The sequence below is a fragment of the Lactuca sativa genome, chromosome 6 (assembly GCF_002870075.4).
Source record: "Lactuca sativa cultivar Salinas chromosome 6, Lsat_Salinas_v11, whole genome shotgun sequence".
NCBI lineage: Eukaryota > Viridiplantae > Streptophyta > Magnoliopsida > Asterales > Asteraceae > Lactuca > Lactuca sativa.
Genome location: NC_056628.2, coordinates 40,364,789 through 40,385,589, shown reverse-complemented (window position 1 = coordinate 40,385,589; position 20,801 = coordinate 40,364,789). Strand labels below are relative to the sequence as shown.

The 20,801-nt window shown below is 39.7% G+C and overlaps 1 pseudogene; it reads right to left on the bottom strand.

The window, feature by feature from the left end:
• Positions 1–15,456: 15,456 nt before the first annotated feature.
• Positions 15,457–19,002, bottom strand: LOC128126778 (uncharacterized; annotated as a pseudogene).
• Between the last annotated feature and the right edge of the window lie 1,799 nt (positions 19,003–20,801).

Here is a 20,801-nt window from a genome sequence, read left to right as displayed (position 1 = left end):
CCGCTCCCAGGGGCGCTGCCCCCGGACCCCCGTTCGTTTAGGGGCTTCTCCCTTAAATAACAATGTACTTTGAATCTTGAAAAACTTGAACAAGTGTGCACTCCTACACCATTCCTAACTTGTTCAATATTGAACAAGATCACTTTTGGTCAACAAATTTAATCCTATTACACTTAAATAATATTTGATGATATAAAATCACCAACATGTCACCTGGCATCCAAGAAAATCTACAAATATTAATGTGATTGATATTGTTAATGTTAATCTAGCTACACAACAAGTATAGATGTATAATCAACCTATTTTACATAAAATTAGGCATACATAAGTTGGAGGCAGGAAAGAGATGGGAAATTTTAGTACCATTGTTGCTTTCCTGGAAATGTGTAACTAAGGAATTTCTGGATCGTGCTTTGATGTATTCCCATCTATGCAATTTGGTTCAATAATTAGGAAACACATTTTTTATTTTATAAATAATTTTTAAAATAATTATTTGAAAAAATGACCAAATCAAATCACATGATAAAGTTACATCCTTAATGACAGTTTATAATCACTTACATGACCTTTGTTAACCACTATTATAATTTTCTGTTCTGTGTATATGCTAAAAATGACTCTTTAAAGGTTCTTGATGTTGATGTAAAAAGATTTGTTTTATCAAATCCTCTAATCGCTAGAATAACATAAATTCTATGTTCTTGAAATTACTGTTTTTAATTATCATGGTAAAATGGAGGATTCAGATCCCATAAAAGAGGGCATAAATGAAACTTTCTTGGGTGCGATAAATAAAACCTTTATTTTGTCCTAGAGGAAGAAGAATTGAAAAGGTGATCCTTTTAAATAATTGTTGAAGAATTAAAGAATAAGTTATTAGGTTTGCATTGTTTAGCATACTTTTTATGAATTCTTTCAGCTTTTCTGCTTTTCTGTAAACATGAGAGGCTAAAATCTTCTCTTCCACTTAAATGTTTGCACAAGATTACTATGGTGTAATGTTAATTTTTAAGTTATAAAGATGATATATAACTACTTTTTGGATTAAATATTATACCTTATTTGTTAATGTTTAGATTTATATTACTTGCATCTAAGTTACATACAGTTTGGATTATCAATCTGATTATTGTAATTTATATCTTAATAGATTGTGATCATAAACTGTTAGGGATAACTATTTAACCAATCCTAGGGGTCAAGTAATATTAATCGGTAATTTTATCATTTAAGAGAGCATTTGTTTAACCAATATGTTAGGTTTAATTATATAAACTTTAAGTTGGAATTTTGATTGATTCATAAATAATTTTAATAATTAATTGGTTTATAGGGTTCTAATCTCATGAACATTGAATTTACACACTTGTTAATCACGAGTATTAATAAATACATGATAATTACTAGTCAACTCAATAATCTCTTTATACTTCATTGCACTATCGTCTTTTCATCATATGAAATAAGGATTCGAAATCTAAGTAATTTACTTTGTTTGATATATGATAATAATAGTAAACCAGTGTATCGCAAAGCGAATTTCGCTAATTCTATATTCTGTTTATTTTAAGTTTTGTTCAAGTTTACGCTTGTTTTGTTTTCTTTTTATTTTTGTAGTAACAGTGAATGGCCAGAGGATTCAGTTCCTGCCTCACTTCCCCATTCAAAGAACCAGAATGCGAATTGTATGAAGGACAAAAAGAAGTCAAATTAGAAAAAAGAAGAAGATAACTTATCAAAGGGAAACTATCCCAAATCAGAAGAGGTCCAGAGCAATCGAGATGACATGACATAGACACTCATATTAGAAGAATATGCTATCAGGACACGAGAAGGAACCGAACCATGATTAGTCCAACCAATAATTCAACCTACAACAAACATCGAATTGAAAGCCCAATTTCTCAACATGCTAAAAGAGACACCATTTTTCGAAAAGGGTCATGAAGATGCCAACAAACATATCGATGAGGTTCTAGAGATAACAGACTACTTCAACAGTTCGAGGGTATCAAATGATGCGGCCAAGAGCTAGGTTAAATTATTTTCCAGTTGGATCAATTACGACATGGGATGCAATAAAGGAAAAGTTTATGAAACAGTTCAACCCACCTTAAAAACTCGCCAAATTGAAGAAAAAATTCTAAATTTTCAACAAATCGAAAGGGAGACATTGTTCGAAGCTTGGGATCGATACGAGACTATGTTGTTAAACTGTGCACAGAATGACCTTAATACGAACCTAGAAATACAAACTTTTTATAATGGCATTAATGTTTACACAAGGAAACTTGTTGATTTAAAAGGACCTATTACAAAGAGAAATCCAACGGCATGCAAAGAGATCATCAAAAACTTGGCTAAACATTCTCGTGTATGGCACTCACCAAGAGATGGGGGAATTCAAGAAAAATTAATAAGAGACTGATCCGACAGGTTAGCATCGCTAAACGAAAAACTTGATACCATGGACCGAAGTATTAAGAAGATAAATCAAACCATCCATGTTATACAAGGTTGTTGTGATAGTTGCGGTGGAGCTCATTTAACAAAGGATAGTGATCTTGATGAGAATTGCAAAAAGAAGGCACAAGTTTGCTACTCTAGTGATGACAAATATGATCAAGACTAGAGGAAAACTAAAAGAGAATGGAAACCTTATAAGGAATATAAGAAGGAAATAGACAAGAAATACAAGAAAAAAGTTGGAGGGATTTATCACAAAGAACAACCAACTCAAGAAAAGAAGAGCGATCTAGAGTCACTTTTAACTCGATTTGCCGAATATTCCGAGAAACGCCACAACGCCGCACCTTATGTTCTTACACACCAACAACCAACACTTCATAACCATCAAGATTCTATTCTCAATATAGAGAAACAAATGGGACAACTCTCAAGGCTCCTACAAGAACGTCTTCCGGGAACGTTGCCTAGCGACACAGAAACGAATCTAAAAGCCCAAGTCAAAGCCATTGTTACAGAAGGTACAATACCCGAGTCGTTAAAGCTAGTTAGTACAAATGCTTTAATGGTTGTGCAACCCAAAATAGAAAAAAGGAAATCCCAATTTTTTTCATTTCACGCCACGAACAACAATCATTCACGCCGCGGTTTACGCCCTAGAAAACAAATTCCAATGTAAAACATTTCTGGCCACTTTTGCCATATCCTTCAAGAAAAGTGTAGAAGAAGTTAAAAGAGGCGCACAAAAGGCTCCCAGAGCATATTGGATTAAAGTGAAGCAATATTACCATAATAGAAGCGTTAAACAAATTGTTGAAGTATGTGAATTTTCTCAAGCTCTTAAAGTATAATCAAAAGGGTATGGAGAACTTAGCAAGAGAAGGTGATTTCAAGCAACAATTAACTGGGATATCAAACAGGTTCCAGAAAAAGTGGATCCAAGAAGTCTAACAATTCCATGTGAATTTGGAAGCTTAAAGACACATGATTTAACAGACTCAAGAGTAAGTGTGAATCTTATGTCATACTCATTATTTCTTAATCTTGGATTGTAAACATTGGAACCCACACAAATGTTTATTCATAAGGCCAACAATTCGGTAAATCATCCGAGAGGAGTTATTAGAGATATGCTTTTCAATATAGAAATTTTTATTTTTCATATAGATTTTTTTATTTTGGAAATGGAGGAGGATATTGAAGTGCCAATTATTTGGGGAAGGCCATTTCCAAATACAGCTAGAGCAATGGATGCCAGTGAATCAAAGCTCACATTGAGAGTAGGCTCCAAAGCGCTTACATTCGGTTTATAGGATTCTTTGGTGGTACAAGTGAAGCATGAAAATTTTCATGTAGACACTTTCGAAGAAGATTGATGCATCGTACAAAGGAAAAAAAATATTGGACATGTTGATTCTTAAAGAATACCCATGATAATCTCTTCCAAACCACATTGATTTAACGAATATCGTGGGGTTGGGCTTTAAAATCTGGTTCAAGCACACAAAATTTTGGGAGAAAAAAAATGAAAGTTCTTAAAACTGATGAATGACCATCCAAATTACATTAAGAACACTTAAATAGGAAGCAAAGTTTTAAACAAGCCCTTAAAGAGCCATGGGCCAAATACAAACCCAAAAACAAAACCCAAAAATTAAGAACAAAAACACAAAATCGTCAATAACTCCATTTAGAAAGTGATTTTCGAAATCAAAAATGGGTAAGTCTCTGTTGGGATCTTCTCATGACGTTCTCATTTCAAGTATCGTTTTGGCTGGCTATAGGTGCAAAATGGAGTCTCGTGGCCAAAGTTATGGCCATTTCCAGGAAGCCACTTTAGACACACGATCATGGGCCTCTGTCGATGCGGTCCTGAGAAAGCGTGGCACGGTACATTCAATGTGTCTGACTCCATCGGTCTAAGATTGCATGCAAGCGAGAGTATGTCAGTCGAGGTAGTGGCTACGACACGGTCACCATATGTCTATGGCGCGGTGGCCAGTTTTCACCACTATAAAAGGAGGGTTATCCCTCCTTATTTCTTTGCACCATTCTCTCTCTCTCTCTCTCTCTCTCTCTCTCTCTTTCTCTCTCTCCCTCTCTCTCTTTCTCTCTCTCTCTCTCTCTCTCTCTCTCTCTCTTCATCCCTCAAGCATTTCGGTCCCTCATGATTTGACATCTCGTTTTGTAGTATCATTAATGGAGCGCTGGGAATTTTGGAAGGATTCTCGGGAGAATGATCAAGCATCGAAGTTATGATCGCGGCTACTTGGATTTTGTCAATCTAGTAAGTTACACTTTCACTTAAGTATAACTTGATATGGAATATACCTATTGTTCGTATTATGAACTATGCATTAGATTAATCATTCATCGCAGTTATTATATTGATTGATCTACTTATCGGAGCATTTTCCAAGATAGACACGTTGGTATGGTTGTTGCATTTTATAAAAGCTATATGTCGAAAGAATCCTTCCTCCCGACTATCTTGATTGAGTAATCCATATTTGATAGTCTTTTTAGTGTTATTGGGATTAGTAAAGGATCCAGCTATTTAGTTACCAGCTTCCCATAGTTATTGATAAGTTATTGTGTGATAGGTTGTGTCATGTTTGGCACGTTGCTCATATCACTAGTTGGATTGCTAGTGAACCATTGATAATGGTTCGAGTAATCGTTTCAGGTGAGTTTTCTCACAATACCTCGTATGACAGTGGATATCCTTTGCATGATAAGGAATAGAACCTTGTAATATATGCTTATGTGACAACCCGAATTTTTTTTGCCTTGTAAAGCCTAGCTATTCAACTCAACTGAGTGTCAGACTCGTTTCTACTCTCACTTAGCCATGTTTAGAGTCCGTTCAAAGGTTCAAATCTTAGTCCATTCAAGCCTCGAGTATAGGATTGGGTCGCGTACACTTCTAGCACCAAAATCAAGCCCTACACTCCATTTGAGGGAGTGTACGGCCATAGACACATGTGTGGGTAGCCGTACACCCATGTTGGCCGTACACCCCCTCCATAAGAGTGTTACTCTTCCATTTCCAAGCCATTTGATCACTTTCCAAGTCAAGAACATCGAATTCTCTCTCAACTATCATCCCGTTTCTCATCTTGATCTTCAAAAGTGGTAAGTGATTCTTCCATATTTCTTGTATCCTTCCTAGCCTTGCAATCATCTTATGATTCATCCATGAAAACATCTTTTGATGTTAGATCTTCAAATCTTCATCCATTTCTCCAAGAACACACACTTGTTCTTGGTGATTTTGAACCTTCTTGAGCCTCCAGATCGTAAGTACTCTTTACTGATGCTTAAATCTTGTTTAGAACAGTAGTTTAAGTCCTTGAAAATGCCCAAAACTCATGATCATACGGCGTGTGCGGCCGCACACTCATGTGTGGTCGTACACCTCTCAAAACACCCTTAAAGGGCCTTCAAAATGCATTTCCAGCTTCACCACTTGTTGAGCAATCGTCCCACAAGCCTTCCTACCCTTGGAAAATGTTATTGTGCACTCATTACCATGAGTGTGCGGCCGCACACTCCCTGGCCGCACACTCCTCAAAGTGGCCGTACACTCCCTTTTAGTGAATCACATGTGATTCCAACACTTGGTCAAAGTGTTTCCTAGTTCCGTGAGGTGTTTCCTTGCATTTGGTTGCTTCTAAACACTATATTTATGTCAATATATGCCATTATATGTCATTTAGGACCCGTTAAGCCTCGGGACTTTATTCGTGGAACTTCTCATCCTTACGCGCATATTCGTTTGAATCACCCACATAAGGTGAGTTCATACCCTTATAATCGATCTTTTAAATTGTTTTAAATACTTTTAAGGGGTGGGGGAATACAAGTTGAACACAACATTAATTGTGTAAATTTTTTGTTATAAATATCTTTTAAAGGATTGCTTATGTATTAATAACTAATCAAATCGTCTCAAAAACTCTTTTAAAGTTATGTTACTTTATAGTTTACAAAACTCTGTTTTTAAAGTACAATCATAACTTAGTAGATAAAATGAGTCTTTTCTTCAAGACAGTATCAGTTTAAGTAAACATACTAGTAAACTATAATAGGTATAGTTTAGGGGTTCGGTTCATACTATAACAAGTACATAGAGGAACATACTATAACGAGTACAGAGAAGAACATACTATAACAAGTACATAGAGGAACATACTATAACGAGTAGAGAGAAGAACATACCATAACAAGTACAGAGAGGAACATAGTATAACGAGTACAGAGAAGAACATACTATAACAAGTACGGGAAAAAAAATGTTAATATATCTTTCCGGGTTTGCGTTAACACCCGTACAATTTCACGTACCAGGTTTAGCAGGCACAGGTGATAAAACATAATAATACATCTTTCCGGGTTTGCGTTAACAGCGGTACGATTTCACATACCAGGGTTAGCATGAATGAGGTGATAAAACATAATAATATATCTTTCTGGGTTTACGTTAACACCATTACGATTTCACGTACCAGGGTTAGCAAGCACGAGGTGATAAAACTTAATAATATATATTTCCGGGTTTGCGTTAATGCCAGTACGATTACACGTACCAAGGTTAGCAAACACGAGGGGATAGTTATATCAAACCTAAGTGATTTATAGAGGGCACATCTGCAAAGTACCCGATGATAATAAATAAAATACATAACTTATTCGTAACATGAACATTAAGGAGAAAGGGACCTACAATGCTAACTTTATGATTCTTTAGTGTATACACCAATGATACATATTAATCGGGTCTAGGAGATAGTAGGACGTGTGCTTTCTACCTTACTTCCTGTTTATTGTTTGGTTGTGGGCTTAGGGCAGATGCACCCATTCTACTATCTATCCGATCTTAGTAATATATGTATTCCGTATAGACCAAGTAATCATAAGGAGTACCAAGTCTAGGTTAGGTAATAGTAAACTAATTCAAATACATCGTTTTCTAGTACATGAACATACTTTGCAGAAAGAACACGAAGTAGACTAAACTAGAAGCTTACCAGTAAAGAGTTTAATCCGTTTTATTAAACTAGTATAACTTAAAGGACCTTAGGTGGTTAAAACTATAATACCTTAATGTATAAATCAGGGTTTTATATAATTAATACCTGATAGATAGTTGGATGTGTGCTTTTCGCCTTATTTCCTGTTCCTTTTTTGGTTGTGGGCTTAGGGCAGATTCACACAATTATCTATCTGTTCGATATTAGATTATATATATATATATATATATATATATATATATATATATATATATATATATATATAGCTAGTATAAATTAAGTGATTATAGAAGGAACCACTGTGGTTACCATTTTTACTAATGGAAATAAGGGTTTTCCTTAAGGAAAGTTTTCATCAAATATAAAGGGACTATTACCGTTAACTCTGTGAGTACCGAGTGAATACGCAAGGGTTATATACAACGAAGATCTAACATACAATGGGATGTGTGCCTTCCGCCTTATTTCATGTTCCTTGTTTGGTTTTGGGCTTAGGGTAGATACACACAATTGATTGTTTCTTTACTCTGGGTTTTTATATAACTTGTATCCACTTACATGACAAAAATCTTATGAACTCACCCGCTTAAATGTTGATCAACTCTTTCAAAATAAATTGTATTCTCAGGAAACTAGTAGACAGGTACGTGCACTGGGATTCAGAAGATGGAGCATAATAGCTTCAAGTCTTGTTTTTGTTATTTACATATATAGTCTATGTTTTGTGAACACATACTTTGTAAACACCTTCTTTCTAATAAAATGGTTGCGTATTACTTTGATTACTATGATGCATGTCTTTTGATACTAAACATGACGTCCTCCACCCCCGAACGTTCCGCCGTTCCGGTTTTAGGGTGTGACAGATTGGTATTAGAGTATTATTTATAGTGAACTAAGTATATCAACCAATAAAAGGTATACAACTATATATATAGTGGGTCCGAAGTGCTTTGGATAAGAATATATTTTAAATATATAATGATACCTTATAAAAGTATACATACTTGCTTATACATATATACATGTTAGAACAAGTATCACAAGAAGAACAGAACAAAAGAAGTTAAAGGTTAAACACTATGGTCAAACCTGGACAGTTATATAATCATAGCTATGATCAATATAGCCTGATCAACTATATTCATTCGAGATGTGACCGACATGTGTTTGGGAGTGATGTGGTGTTGCAACGGTCTTAAAACTTACCTAACACCAGTCAAGAGAATTCTAGATCAAGTACATAGAATTAGAATACTATAGGAGTATTCTATGATACTATAACATGATAACAAATTTAAAACATACCAAGTACATTACATTAAAATAATATAGGAGTATTTTAGGCACTATATAAATAACTTATGTGATAACTTAAAAGACCTTTACGGATAGGTCTATAATCTTGAAAGGTATACTCCCAAGGTTTTATATAATTGAGATTTTATAGACTTAGAATTTGTGATCTACACTTCACTACCTGTTCCTTGTTTGGTTGTGGTTTGGGAGTAGGATCACTTATTCGAAGGTCTATTTAATCCTAAAGTATATAAAACTTGTATACATTGTGAAATTATAGAAGGACTCTGTAAGGAACACCCCATAAAGTTTCACTTAAATCTCATAGATTATTTAGACACTTCCATTCTCGCACGACAAACCCAGATAGATGTAACCAGTTCCTCATAGCAAGTCAACAGAAGAGTCAAGGAGGAACAAGGGCAAGTTCATGAGAAGTTTTCAAAGAAGGATCAACCGAAGTAACCAAAACGTCATATGCGTCATGTGAATAAATAATAAATGAGTTAGTGGAAACACTACTCACCCTATTTGTTAGGATTATTTTCTTTACATGCGACTAGTAACAGTGATTCAGGTCACAGATATTCATTCGAGGATATCCTTATCAAATTTATAAAGTCTATTCGGTATAGACTCTTTTATGAAACGTTTCCAGAACCCTGTGTGTAACGACCCAAAAATCACGACTAAAAATTTCTTTTAAAACATTACTAAAACTAGATTTATAAAAACGTATCATAAGTCAAACATAACTTTCGAGTATTAAATTCAAAACATAGTATCATTATCAGAGTCAAACAGTCCCAGGCTAACTGACTATGGTGTATGCTCTACAATCTTCCCGAGCTCCTCTTTTGAAAACCGAGTACCTGAAACCAAAACTGAAAACCGTAAGCACGAAGCTTAGTGAGCTCCCCCAATCTACCACATACCACACAATAACATATAAAGCACATACTGGGCCTTGCCCACTGCATCGGACCGAAGTCCGGACTAACTGGGGTCTTCCCCCTACATCGGACCGAAGTCCGAAGCTGACTGGGACCTTGTCCCCTACATCGAACCGAAGTCCGAAGCTGTCATCGGACCGAAGTCCGAAGCTGACTGGGACCTTGTCCCCTACATCGAACCGAAGTCCGAAGCTGTCATCGGACCGAAGTCCGAAGCTGACTGGGACCTTGTCCCCTACATCGAACCGAAGTCCGAAGCTGACATCGGACCGAAATCCGAAGCTGACTGGGACCTTGACCCCTACATCGGAACGAAGTCCGAAGCTGACTGAACATAGCATAAACATATCAACTAGCATAAACACATAAACCCTGTATGAGCCACGAAGACATCAAACATACTAACTACTACATCGGACCGAAGTCCGAAGCTGACTGGGACATTCGTCCCCTACATCGGACCGAAGTCCGAAAACTACTGCTAGCTAAACGGGTCGGCATTGTGGCCTTAGTCCCGTTCCTATTGAAGGGAAACTCACCTGAACTGCTGAGCTCTGCTGATAAACCTCTGGCTGCTACTCGACAATCCCCTGAACCGCTGCTCCTCTAGCTCTCCGAGCTATCAATATACATATAACACTTAGTCTGATAGTCAACTAAGTCAACTCTGGTCAAAGTCAACCTTCCAGGTCAACCCTACTCGCCGAGTCCTCCTAATGACTCGCCGAGTTCATAAGCTCAGGGTCTTTCTATTCGCGACTCGACTCGCCGAGTCATTCTATGACTCGCCGAGTCCAACTAGTTCCAAGTCCTGTCCTATCCAACTCGCTGAGTCACCACCCGACTCACTGATTCGAGTCTCAACTCGAAGGGTTTGAGGTTTCGCGACCTGACTCGCCGAGTCCATTAATAGACTCGCCGAGTCCAAGGCAATCTTCAACCAACTCGTCGAGTTGTTCTTCCAACTCGCCGAGTTGATGCCTAACTTCATCCGACTCGACGAGCTGTTCATCCCACTCGTCGAGTTCCTCCTCATCTTCAAGATATTCGCCGAGTCCACTCGAAGGACTCGCCGAGTCTATTCAGTCCTTAATCCATGCAGTGGCTTTTCAAGCCAAACAGGGCTTCCAACTCATAGATCCATACTTCTAAGGCCTATCCCCCACGTAAAGTGGCAAACTTTACGTGTAGATCAAGAGATCTAGGCTTAAAACACATTCAAACTAGGGTTTATGGCAACATACTTCTTCAACATACCAAGGCCTGATACTTTAGGGGATTCTAGACCAAAACAAACATGGATCTGAGGTAGCAACCTCAGATCTGGACCTCTAACTCGAAATGGTTACTTATCATGCCCAAAATGTCCAAAACTCACACATGAGAATAGATCTAGGTGCAAAGGGATTCCAAGCAACAACTTATTACCTCCAATTGGTCTGAAATCTATTCTCAATCCCGGATCTACAGTCCCTTCTTGCACCTCCAAAGCCTTTCTTCCTTTTCCAAGCTTTAGTGCACTCTTCAAGGCAAGATCTAGCTCTAAAACGGATATGGTGGCTAGGGTTTGGTGTTCTCGGGTAGAGAGGTAGTAAAGGAACCCTAGGAAGGAGAATGAGACGATTAAATAGGCTCCAAGTCCCGGATTTAGGGTTTTCCTCGTTCAGACCCAACTCGTCGAGTCTCGTTGGTCGACTCGCCGAGTCGGTCGCTTACACCTCGACCTGGATCCCGCTCGGACTCGCCGAGTCCCTCCATGGACTCGCCGAGTCTCCCCTTAAAATTGAGGTCTTCTTTCTTTTCTTGACTTTCCAAAATTTGGGCTGTTACAACTCTCCCCCACTTAAACTAAACTTCGTCCTCGAAGTTTGCTATGACCAACTGTCCTGCGAACTACCTCCAACTCTCTATCTGGAAAACTAACACCGTTGTGTCCATCACTCCAGCCACTCACAGTGCTGGTCACTACTGTTGGTACATACTGAATTCTTCTCCTTTCCCTAATTTCCTCAATGTTACTTCCTCCGACTGAGAATTCTGTACCCCTCATCCGCCTACTGGATGCACTGAGACCACTCTGGTCCAACTAATCTACCGCTATCTGAGTTACCGGACTCCCACCGGTCACTACATTCCATCGCGATCTCCTAGTCGCTTCCAGCGACTCCTGAAGATACTTCGACTATCTATAACTATTCTATCCATTCTGCCGCTCATACTGAAACGATGCTGCTGGAAACAGCTTGCTTATATCCCATCTGATTACTCAACTCCTACTAACTCGAGCTTTCCTTCCTAAAAGAAAAGCTACCTGCCTAGCTATCCTTACAGATCACTTACACTTGGCAGAAGGCTCAACTGATCCTGATGAGAGAGACTTGCCATTTCCAAATCAACCAACTATACCGTCAGCACTTGCATTCCAACACAAATACTAATACTGTCCCAAAACTCTGAAACCTTCCAAACACTGAACTGCCTGCAATACTGAACATGCCTGAAACTCTAAACTGCCTGAAACGCTGAACCGACTGAAACGCTGAATGGCCTGAAACACTGAGCTGACTGAAACACTGAGCTGCCTGAAACACTGAGCTGCCTGAAACACTGAACTGACTGAAACACTGAGCTGCCTGAAACACTGAACTGGCTGAAACACTGAGCTGCCTGAAACACTGAACTGGCTGAAACACTGAGCTGCCTGAAACACTGAACTGGCTGAAACACTGAGCTACCTGAAACACTGATCTGATTGAAACACTGAACTCCAACCCAACTGTGGAGTCAAGGGACTCCTCACTTAGTCGCTTCCACGACTTCTGAACGAAATCTTCCTCTAGGACTAGTTTCCACTAGTTATCCTATCACTGTGGCTCTAGCAACCTTCCGATCCAACCGATCGGGTCCATACGTCACATCCTGACATGATCAATTCCACGACTAACAACATGATGGCTCCCAGACTGACGGTAGCCCTTAATATACCCGAACCCCAACGGTCCACTGCTACTCTGATCTCATAACTAATGTGACGATCTATAGCCAAAATTGTTGACTTAGCCATAACTGAACCATTTGGGAAACCCGAAATCTAACCCGTGGATTCCCATATCCTCACCGCTGCACCCGAACTGGTGGGTACTACTGCTTTCCCGCATCTAACACGCGCTCATGCTACCTACCAATCTGATAAAGGCTGCGACTACGCTCGCGGACTTACAACTCTCTAATACTATCTGGCTGCTAGTGAATGCTACGGCTACCCCCGCAGACTTACAACACCACTACTACTATCTGACTGCTAGTGAATGCTACGGCTACCCCCGCAGACTTACAACACTACTATTGCTATCTGACTGCTAGTGAATGCTACGGCTACCCCCGCAGACTTACAACACTACTACTACTATCTGACTGCTAGTGAATGCTATGGCTACCCCCGCAGACTTACAACACTACTACTACTATCTGACTGCTAGTGAATGCTACGGCTACCCCCGTAGACTTACAACACTACTACTACTATCTGACTGCTAGTGAATGCTACGGCTACCCCCGCAGACTTACAACACTACTACTACTATCTCGAGAACATCCTGACTATCCCTAGTCCCGCTAGTGATTCTCATCCCGATTTCCCAAAAACAGCCCTTAGTCTTTGAATACTGCATCATTCTTGACATCTTATATCCTTGATATACTTAGCGCTTTGTCGAGGAACTCTTCGGCTTGGTTCCCAAACCAACCGTCTACTAATCCGGATACAAGAAGCTTTCGTTGGGAAGTTTCCAAACTCCCAACTCCTGAATCCACGCAATCCTGCATGCTGACTCTGCCACTGGCTACTAATACGAAAACATCTCCTGCTAACCGTTCTCAGGATCCCCATTCCGACTCACTTGAGCCTCTACAGGTGGTCCTCTAATCCTGGATTCTCAACCAGCTTCTAATCATCTTGATTACATGAACTAATTGTTGGGAAGGTCCTCGAACTCCCAAATCTGAACTCCTCAATCCATCGATCACCGTGCTACAATCACTTCAGAGGCCGCGCAATCATTCTGAGTCTACGTGGCTCTTATTCTTGTATACTTGGAAGGGTTCTCCCCCACTTGGATTCGACTAGATCCTTACTGCTCACTGGTCGAAAGGATTTCCAACCTTCCTTTCATTAGAAGGGTGATATGCTGATCGCCGACGTTTACCCTTGCCAGCGCTCCAACTAACTCCTGCCAGGTCCGCACCCTTCCTGCTATCTGACTGAGCACCCTTCGATCCTTAACTATAATTGCTTTAGGGACTACATCCCGAGAATCTGCGTTTGGGGTGCACCTGCCCAACCCACTTTCTTACTGACCGCTAGCTACTCTACTAAAAACTCTGAACTATCACAACTGAGAATATAACTGATCATTACTCGACTGACGCCCTCCGCAAGTAGTAAAGCACAACTGCATCTTACACATACATGCTACAGGTACTGAATCCGAAATAACCTGATCTAGAGGGAACGACCTCCAATTCACTATTCGAATTCCAAGGTATGCAGATGGCATAAAACTCATCCACGAGCAGGTAATGCAGCAACATAACAATAATATCACAATAATAGATGACAGAAAAGCAAAAGATACATACCTCCATCACTCAGTGCTGCTCGAATCCCTGCTGAAATCTACCGGAAAACTCAGCTCCGAGCCGTAGGCGCCCTTGCCCGAACCTGATGTCCGTTGGTGGCTCTCAAAGTCCCAGGGGCAGGAGCTGACACCTGTCCTGCTGTAAACAAACTTGGACAGTGGGCCTTCTTGTGGCCTCTCTGACCGCAATGGAAACATAACGGATCAAGTCCCCGGGCGATGGTAACCACACAGTCTCCGCTAAAATGACCAATCTGGCCGCACTTGAAACATCCAGCATCGCCACCACTTCTATGTCTGCACACACCCATGTGCGTCCTTCCGCACTTCCCCATCAACTGCGGCCCTGATAGTTCCTCGTCCTCAAATCCGAACCCTTGAGCCTCTTACCCGAACCTGTGGCTACCTGAGTCTCATCCGTTTTCCTCTTCCTTTCCGACTCCCTGCCCGCCAACTGAACAACAGCTGCCTGATCCTGGAGCCTCTCGATCAATCTATCAGTGATCCTCACGACCATGTCGGGCAGATTCTCGCGAATGGCTTGCGAAACTTCCTCAACTATCCACTACAAGAAAAAAGGCCTTTTACGACGCTCATTGCGCGTCGTAAAACGCTCAGACGACGCGCAAATGCGCGTCAAGGAAGGCCCTGTCATAAAGAGAGACGACGCGCTTTTGCGCGTCATCTATAGACGACGCGCATTTACGACGCTCATTTATGACGCGCATTTACGACGCGCGGTTATGACACGCAATGCGTATCAAGGAAGGCCCTGTCATAAATGAAGACGACACGCATTTGCGTGTCGTAACCTTACGACGCGCGTGTTTATGACACGCAATGCGTATCAAGGAAGCCCTTGTCAAGAAAGGCCATGTCATAAATGAAGATGACACACATTTTTGCGTATCATAATTTTAAATGTTCTAAAAAAAATATATTTATATATTTATTAATTTTTAAATTAAATTTGCATTTAATGTCTCATAACAAGAAAATAAAATACCATATATAAAAAATACTATCCATTACATAAAATTTTTTGTCATACAAATAACAAACTGTATTTTATATTCATACATATGATTACATTATTCATTAAAAAAAACATATACATACATCTTCCCCTAAAATGTTATTACATGATGTTGGCCACTTCATTGATGGATCACCAAGAGGAAAAACAACAACTAACCTAAATGTTCCATGATGTGCCGATACTCATGTCCTGTAACTTTAAATAATAATAAATATTAATTGGAAGTAGTGATAAGTTATTAAATCAAACATACCACACCAACACTGTTTTTGACAAGATTGCCTCTGTTTTCTGCACTTGCTTGATGTAGCATCTGTTTCACAACCAATCCCCCCATGCTGCAATACAATATAATAATATATTAACAAGAATACCAAAATGGCTAAAAGAGAAATTCTTCTGTTTTTTCTCTTTCATTCTTAATTAAATATTTCAACCTATGAGTTACAAATACAACAGGTCGATCTCCAATACGTGCTGCAATAAGCTTTTCCAACAGCATCGAGCTAACTTCCTACAAAATTTCACATTCCAATTTATTTACATTTCCAATAACCAAACATCTCCAAATCTCATTTATTTTTTAAATATATTTCTAATAACACACCACAAACCTGAAGAGGCAAGCTTGATCCAGACCATTGTGTAAGATTCGTCTGCAAAACAAAAGATATAACTCAAACTTCATTTACAGTTTACAATCATGTTTTTATACAAAAACAATTTATAATTTTATATAATCACAAACCTTGTGCATCATATGCTTCAATTGCTGATAACTTCTCATAATCATCACTTAATAAAAAGCGGCGTAACAGAGGAATTATGCCATAATCGATTATTTTCTTTTGAGAAAATAAATCATCACTGCAGATTTCTGTCATTGCTTTGATAGCCTTTAAAGTTGCAAGTGCAGAATCTAAAGCATTCACTTTAGGGATATTTCCTTTCTTTAGATTTTTGTATGTGTTAATAAATGGTTCAAGGGTAAGAAAATCTTCCAAAGCAAATGAATCACCATTGACTGCTAAGTTGACCACAGCACTAGCCAATTGGTTCACACTTTGGGTACCAGAAAGTACATTTGCCTGATCGATTTGTGTCTGCAAGAGAAGGGTATTTCCGTAAATTACCATAAACAAAAAAAAAGTAACAATGATACAAACCTTGACTTTGTCCCTAGGTTGAGCACTCCCTTTAAGAGATAACTTTCTGGATTTGAGAATGTCTGAAAGCATAATAGCTAACCAACCTTGGGAAATGGGAATAGAAGAAGGCCCATAGTCTTCACAGATACGAGAAAGGATTGTGATTGCAGAAGATCTAATAGCATCAGATGAAATTTCCCTAAATACCCATGGAAGCAGAATGCAAGACCACTTTTGTCCTTCTTCAAGAGACAAACGCATGTCCCCTGAACAGAGTGATTCCAACCCTTTTGCTAATGATTCTTGAACAGACTTATGATTCATAGTCCTTTTAGCAGTCTCCCTCATTAAATGAAGACCTTTTTCCATAACTACCCTTTGAGCACCAGGGCACCTCTCGAGAGATAGTAAAAATGCAGATAAAGCCACACGAGTTAAAGAGATATCATCGGCTTTGCTTGCTTGAGAAACGGTTGTAAGAAGGGTAGAACTCCAATCAGAAACAAAATCATTCATGGGGAGATTTTCGTCTTTTAACAACAATTGAGCTACTAAACTCCCGTGAAATTTCACGGATCTTTCAGGAGCAATCAATGCAGACATGACAGCATGTCCATTGAAGTCGAGTTCTTGGATATGGGATCTATTTACATCTGATGCCATTGCCCAATTTTCTAAAGCCCATGCAGCAAAAGCAACAGCAACATGTTGTGAATGCAAATCATCCCATAGTCCAGGGATAACAGTTGTGTTTACAGAAGAAGTGTTGTTTAATTTGTTGAAAGATGATGAGTTGTGAGTGACTTTAGATTCATCTATCTCCATTGATCGATTGCTTGTAGAAAGACCTACAATTGAAGTGCCTCCAAGAACTTCCATTCCAATGCCCTTTAATCCAGTTCCATCATCATCATCCTGGCTGCTGCCAGGTGGCTCATCCATGTGCATGCCACCTTCTTCAATAACTTCAAGTGCAGCTGCAATATCTCTCATTGCTGCAGTTCCTGATAGCATGGGCTTAAGTTTGATTTTGTCCACATTGTCACAATTGGAAGTGACAATATCCATGATTGCTGCAACAAGCATGCTTCTGCCTTTTGAAGGGTCAGAAATGTCAAATGAACTTCGCCTTGGGTGCTGCTTTCATGAAAATGCTATATCAATATGATAAAAAGTTATTCTGGATAAACTTATATACATTAGAAAATTAATCAAAATCCTAACTTCCCAAACAAGCTATGATTATGTTATTTATGCATGTAGCTTTAGTAGGGTGGACAAATAGCACATCTAATAATTGTTGCTTAAACTACAAAATCAAATACTACTTATTCTGATACACCAATTAAAGGAGAACTCATTGAGTCCGGTTGGAGCTCATTCAACATTAAGGATTTAAGGCCACTAACAGGATTACTAAATCAACAATTAAGAATATAACTATAAGCTACTTTTTGGGGCACACCATTACTCTTGCATTTACTAACACAAGAAACAGCAAAAGAGAATATGGTGTTGTCCAATGATGACAGAATTATACCTTTTTGGATTGATGAGGTTGAGCAAAGAATATGAACCTGAGAAGATTGGGAATGGCATGATGCCTCCCAAGAACCGCCTCCGACACATTAGGGTCAGCAATCAAGTACGCTAAAGCCCTAGCCGACTCGGCCTAAGTCCCATAATTTCCCCCTCCGGACAATGCCACCGACTCTAATAACCAATCCAACACCACACCACCGCCAGCACCAACAATCGCAGCCCTCCGGCTCTCATTTGCCGCCACAATATCCGCCAATAACGCCGCAACCCTAACCTCAAACCCTGACCAAACTTCATGGTTAGCCGAAGACAAAACCGAACGAAGAGATTTCCATAGAACCGACGCCGCAACGCCGGTATGCTTCATCGTATTCACAACTCTCTTAAACGACTCCTTCAACCGGTCAATCGCGTGTTCGTAATCATCAAGAAAACGTTTCTTCTTCGCTTGTTCTTCCTTAATTTCGCTGTCATCAAATATGATAACGGATGATGCAGCAAGAATTGCGGCAGCGGATATTATAGTCGCGGATAATGCAAAGCGAGAAGTGCCTGATAGAGGAGATAGAGTCCTAGGGCGGAGGCGGTGGAGAACCAATGGCGGTGGCGGAAGATCATCTTGTGAATGTGAACTGTTGAGGAGTTGCGGCTAATCGGTTGAGATGATGGTGGAGCTTTTCCCTTGACGCAAAACCCTCCATGGTATCAAGCTCAATCTTTGTAGCCCTACGATCTGCCATGTCCAAATCACTCTAAATTTGTAGTTGTGATACAGCTCTTCTATTGATTGAGAGGCTGAGAAAGTACTTGAGGAACTGAAGATCGAGGGAAGTAGATGAAGGGTTTTTGAACTGAAACCCTAGTTCCAACAATAGTCATGGTTCCAAAAACTGTACCCCTTTGATCAATTTCATGGCCTAGTGACCAAAAAACCTTCGATTTCACTAAGAACCGGAACCCTAGTTCCAACAATAGTCGATTTTTGGTATTTGATTGAGAGAGAGAGAGAAGAACGATTGAAAGAAGGTAGAGGAGAGCATGGCGGGGTTTTTAATTTTTTCAGAATTTCATTTCCCCCTTTCCCCCACTATTAAAGGATGGAACGCGCGTTCCATTAAAAAATATAAAGCGACATCCTTAGACGACGCGCATTTTATTATAGGTGCCCTCCGTGTTTTTTTTAGACACTAATTTAAGGGCGCGCAATAATGCGTGTCTTCTATCCTTAAATTTTTTGAAGAGATGACATTTTTCTAATGTCACTCTCCTTTGCGTAACATAGATCAATGAGCATCGTATTTTGCGCGTCGTAAAAGGCCTTTTTTCTTGTAGTGATCCAATCATGCAGAGGTCTTTCTTGGAGACAGGATGCCCCACTCACTCCTGTCCCCTGATGGCAAAAACTAGAAATGGGATCTCCCTCCTTGAACTCCATAAGAATTGGGATCTAGACGAGCCCCAATCTGTCCTGAAACTATCCCGGCCTTAAAGGCCTCAAGATGACTGTCCATGAGCTCCACAATGGCCTCTCTAACCGAACCAAAAATCACTGGAGTCTGATCAATGATGTTGCGCGTGATCTCTGCGGAAATGAAATCCCTCATCTGATCATCAAGCTGCCCGGCTCCAAAGCCCGAGCCAGATCCCTCCTCGACTTCTGAACTGCTAACTGGTAGCTCGCGCAATGTCACCATGCTGAAAATATAACAATTTCTGATAAATTTACACACTACTGCTGAGGGATTTCTCACACACTCTACCATTCCCTGGTTTCGTCTTGGCCCCTCTTGAATCGAGTACGGATCCTCTGCTTTTAGTAGTATGGGCCCCTACTACCTTCCACATCTATCCATACTTTCCTCAAGAACTGCCTCGACTCCACCAAGTCGCTCTACTGCTACTGATCTCTGCTACTACCTTCCTACGCTTGCCCTAGGGAACTGCTGACTCCACCCAATCCAGTCCTCAGCTGCTGAAGGCCTCCTTGTAATGCCAATTAGCCACCACCTGAATACCATCACATGCAATGAGGCTCGGATAATCCTTCGAGTAAAAGTCTCATCCCTACAACGGTTAGACTCAAACGAGAGCTGCGCAGTAGGGCCAAATCCAGCACTCTAAGATTATTCAACCCTGATCACATGTGATGTGACGTATTCACCTAATGGCTAGCTCCCATCACTCAGAGTCCCACAAAGCACAAAGCAAGCAGCATTTGAATAAAGGAAACATACTCAGGCAAAACTATTCTCGTAACAAGAAACTGCACTAGCATACAATGCTAAGCTCATACTATCAGGCATAACCTACACAGGCTATCCTGCTACTGTCTACTCATTACTAGCATGAAATCCTTATCAAGCTGAACACATAAAGCAAGCACCTAAGGCATCATCCTAGGTCCTTAGTCCTATTCTAGCATGCTGTTCTACTGAAGCTGGAACTGAAAATGAAACTGAAACTGATACTGATAATCATAACATAACTTGTATGGGTAAATTGGGAGTACTTACTTGAGCTCGGCTGATTGCATGCACCACACCCTTTTCTCTTTTCAAAACACTTTTTACTTTTACTAAAACTCTTTTCTTTACACTTTTTCTAAAATTGTTTTCTTTTCTCAAAATTCTTTTGTAACTACGATTTTTCTTTTGAAAACTCTATACCACATTCCTTAG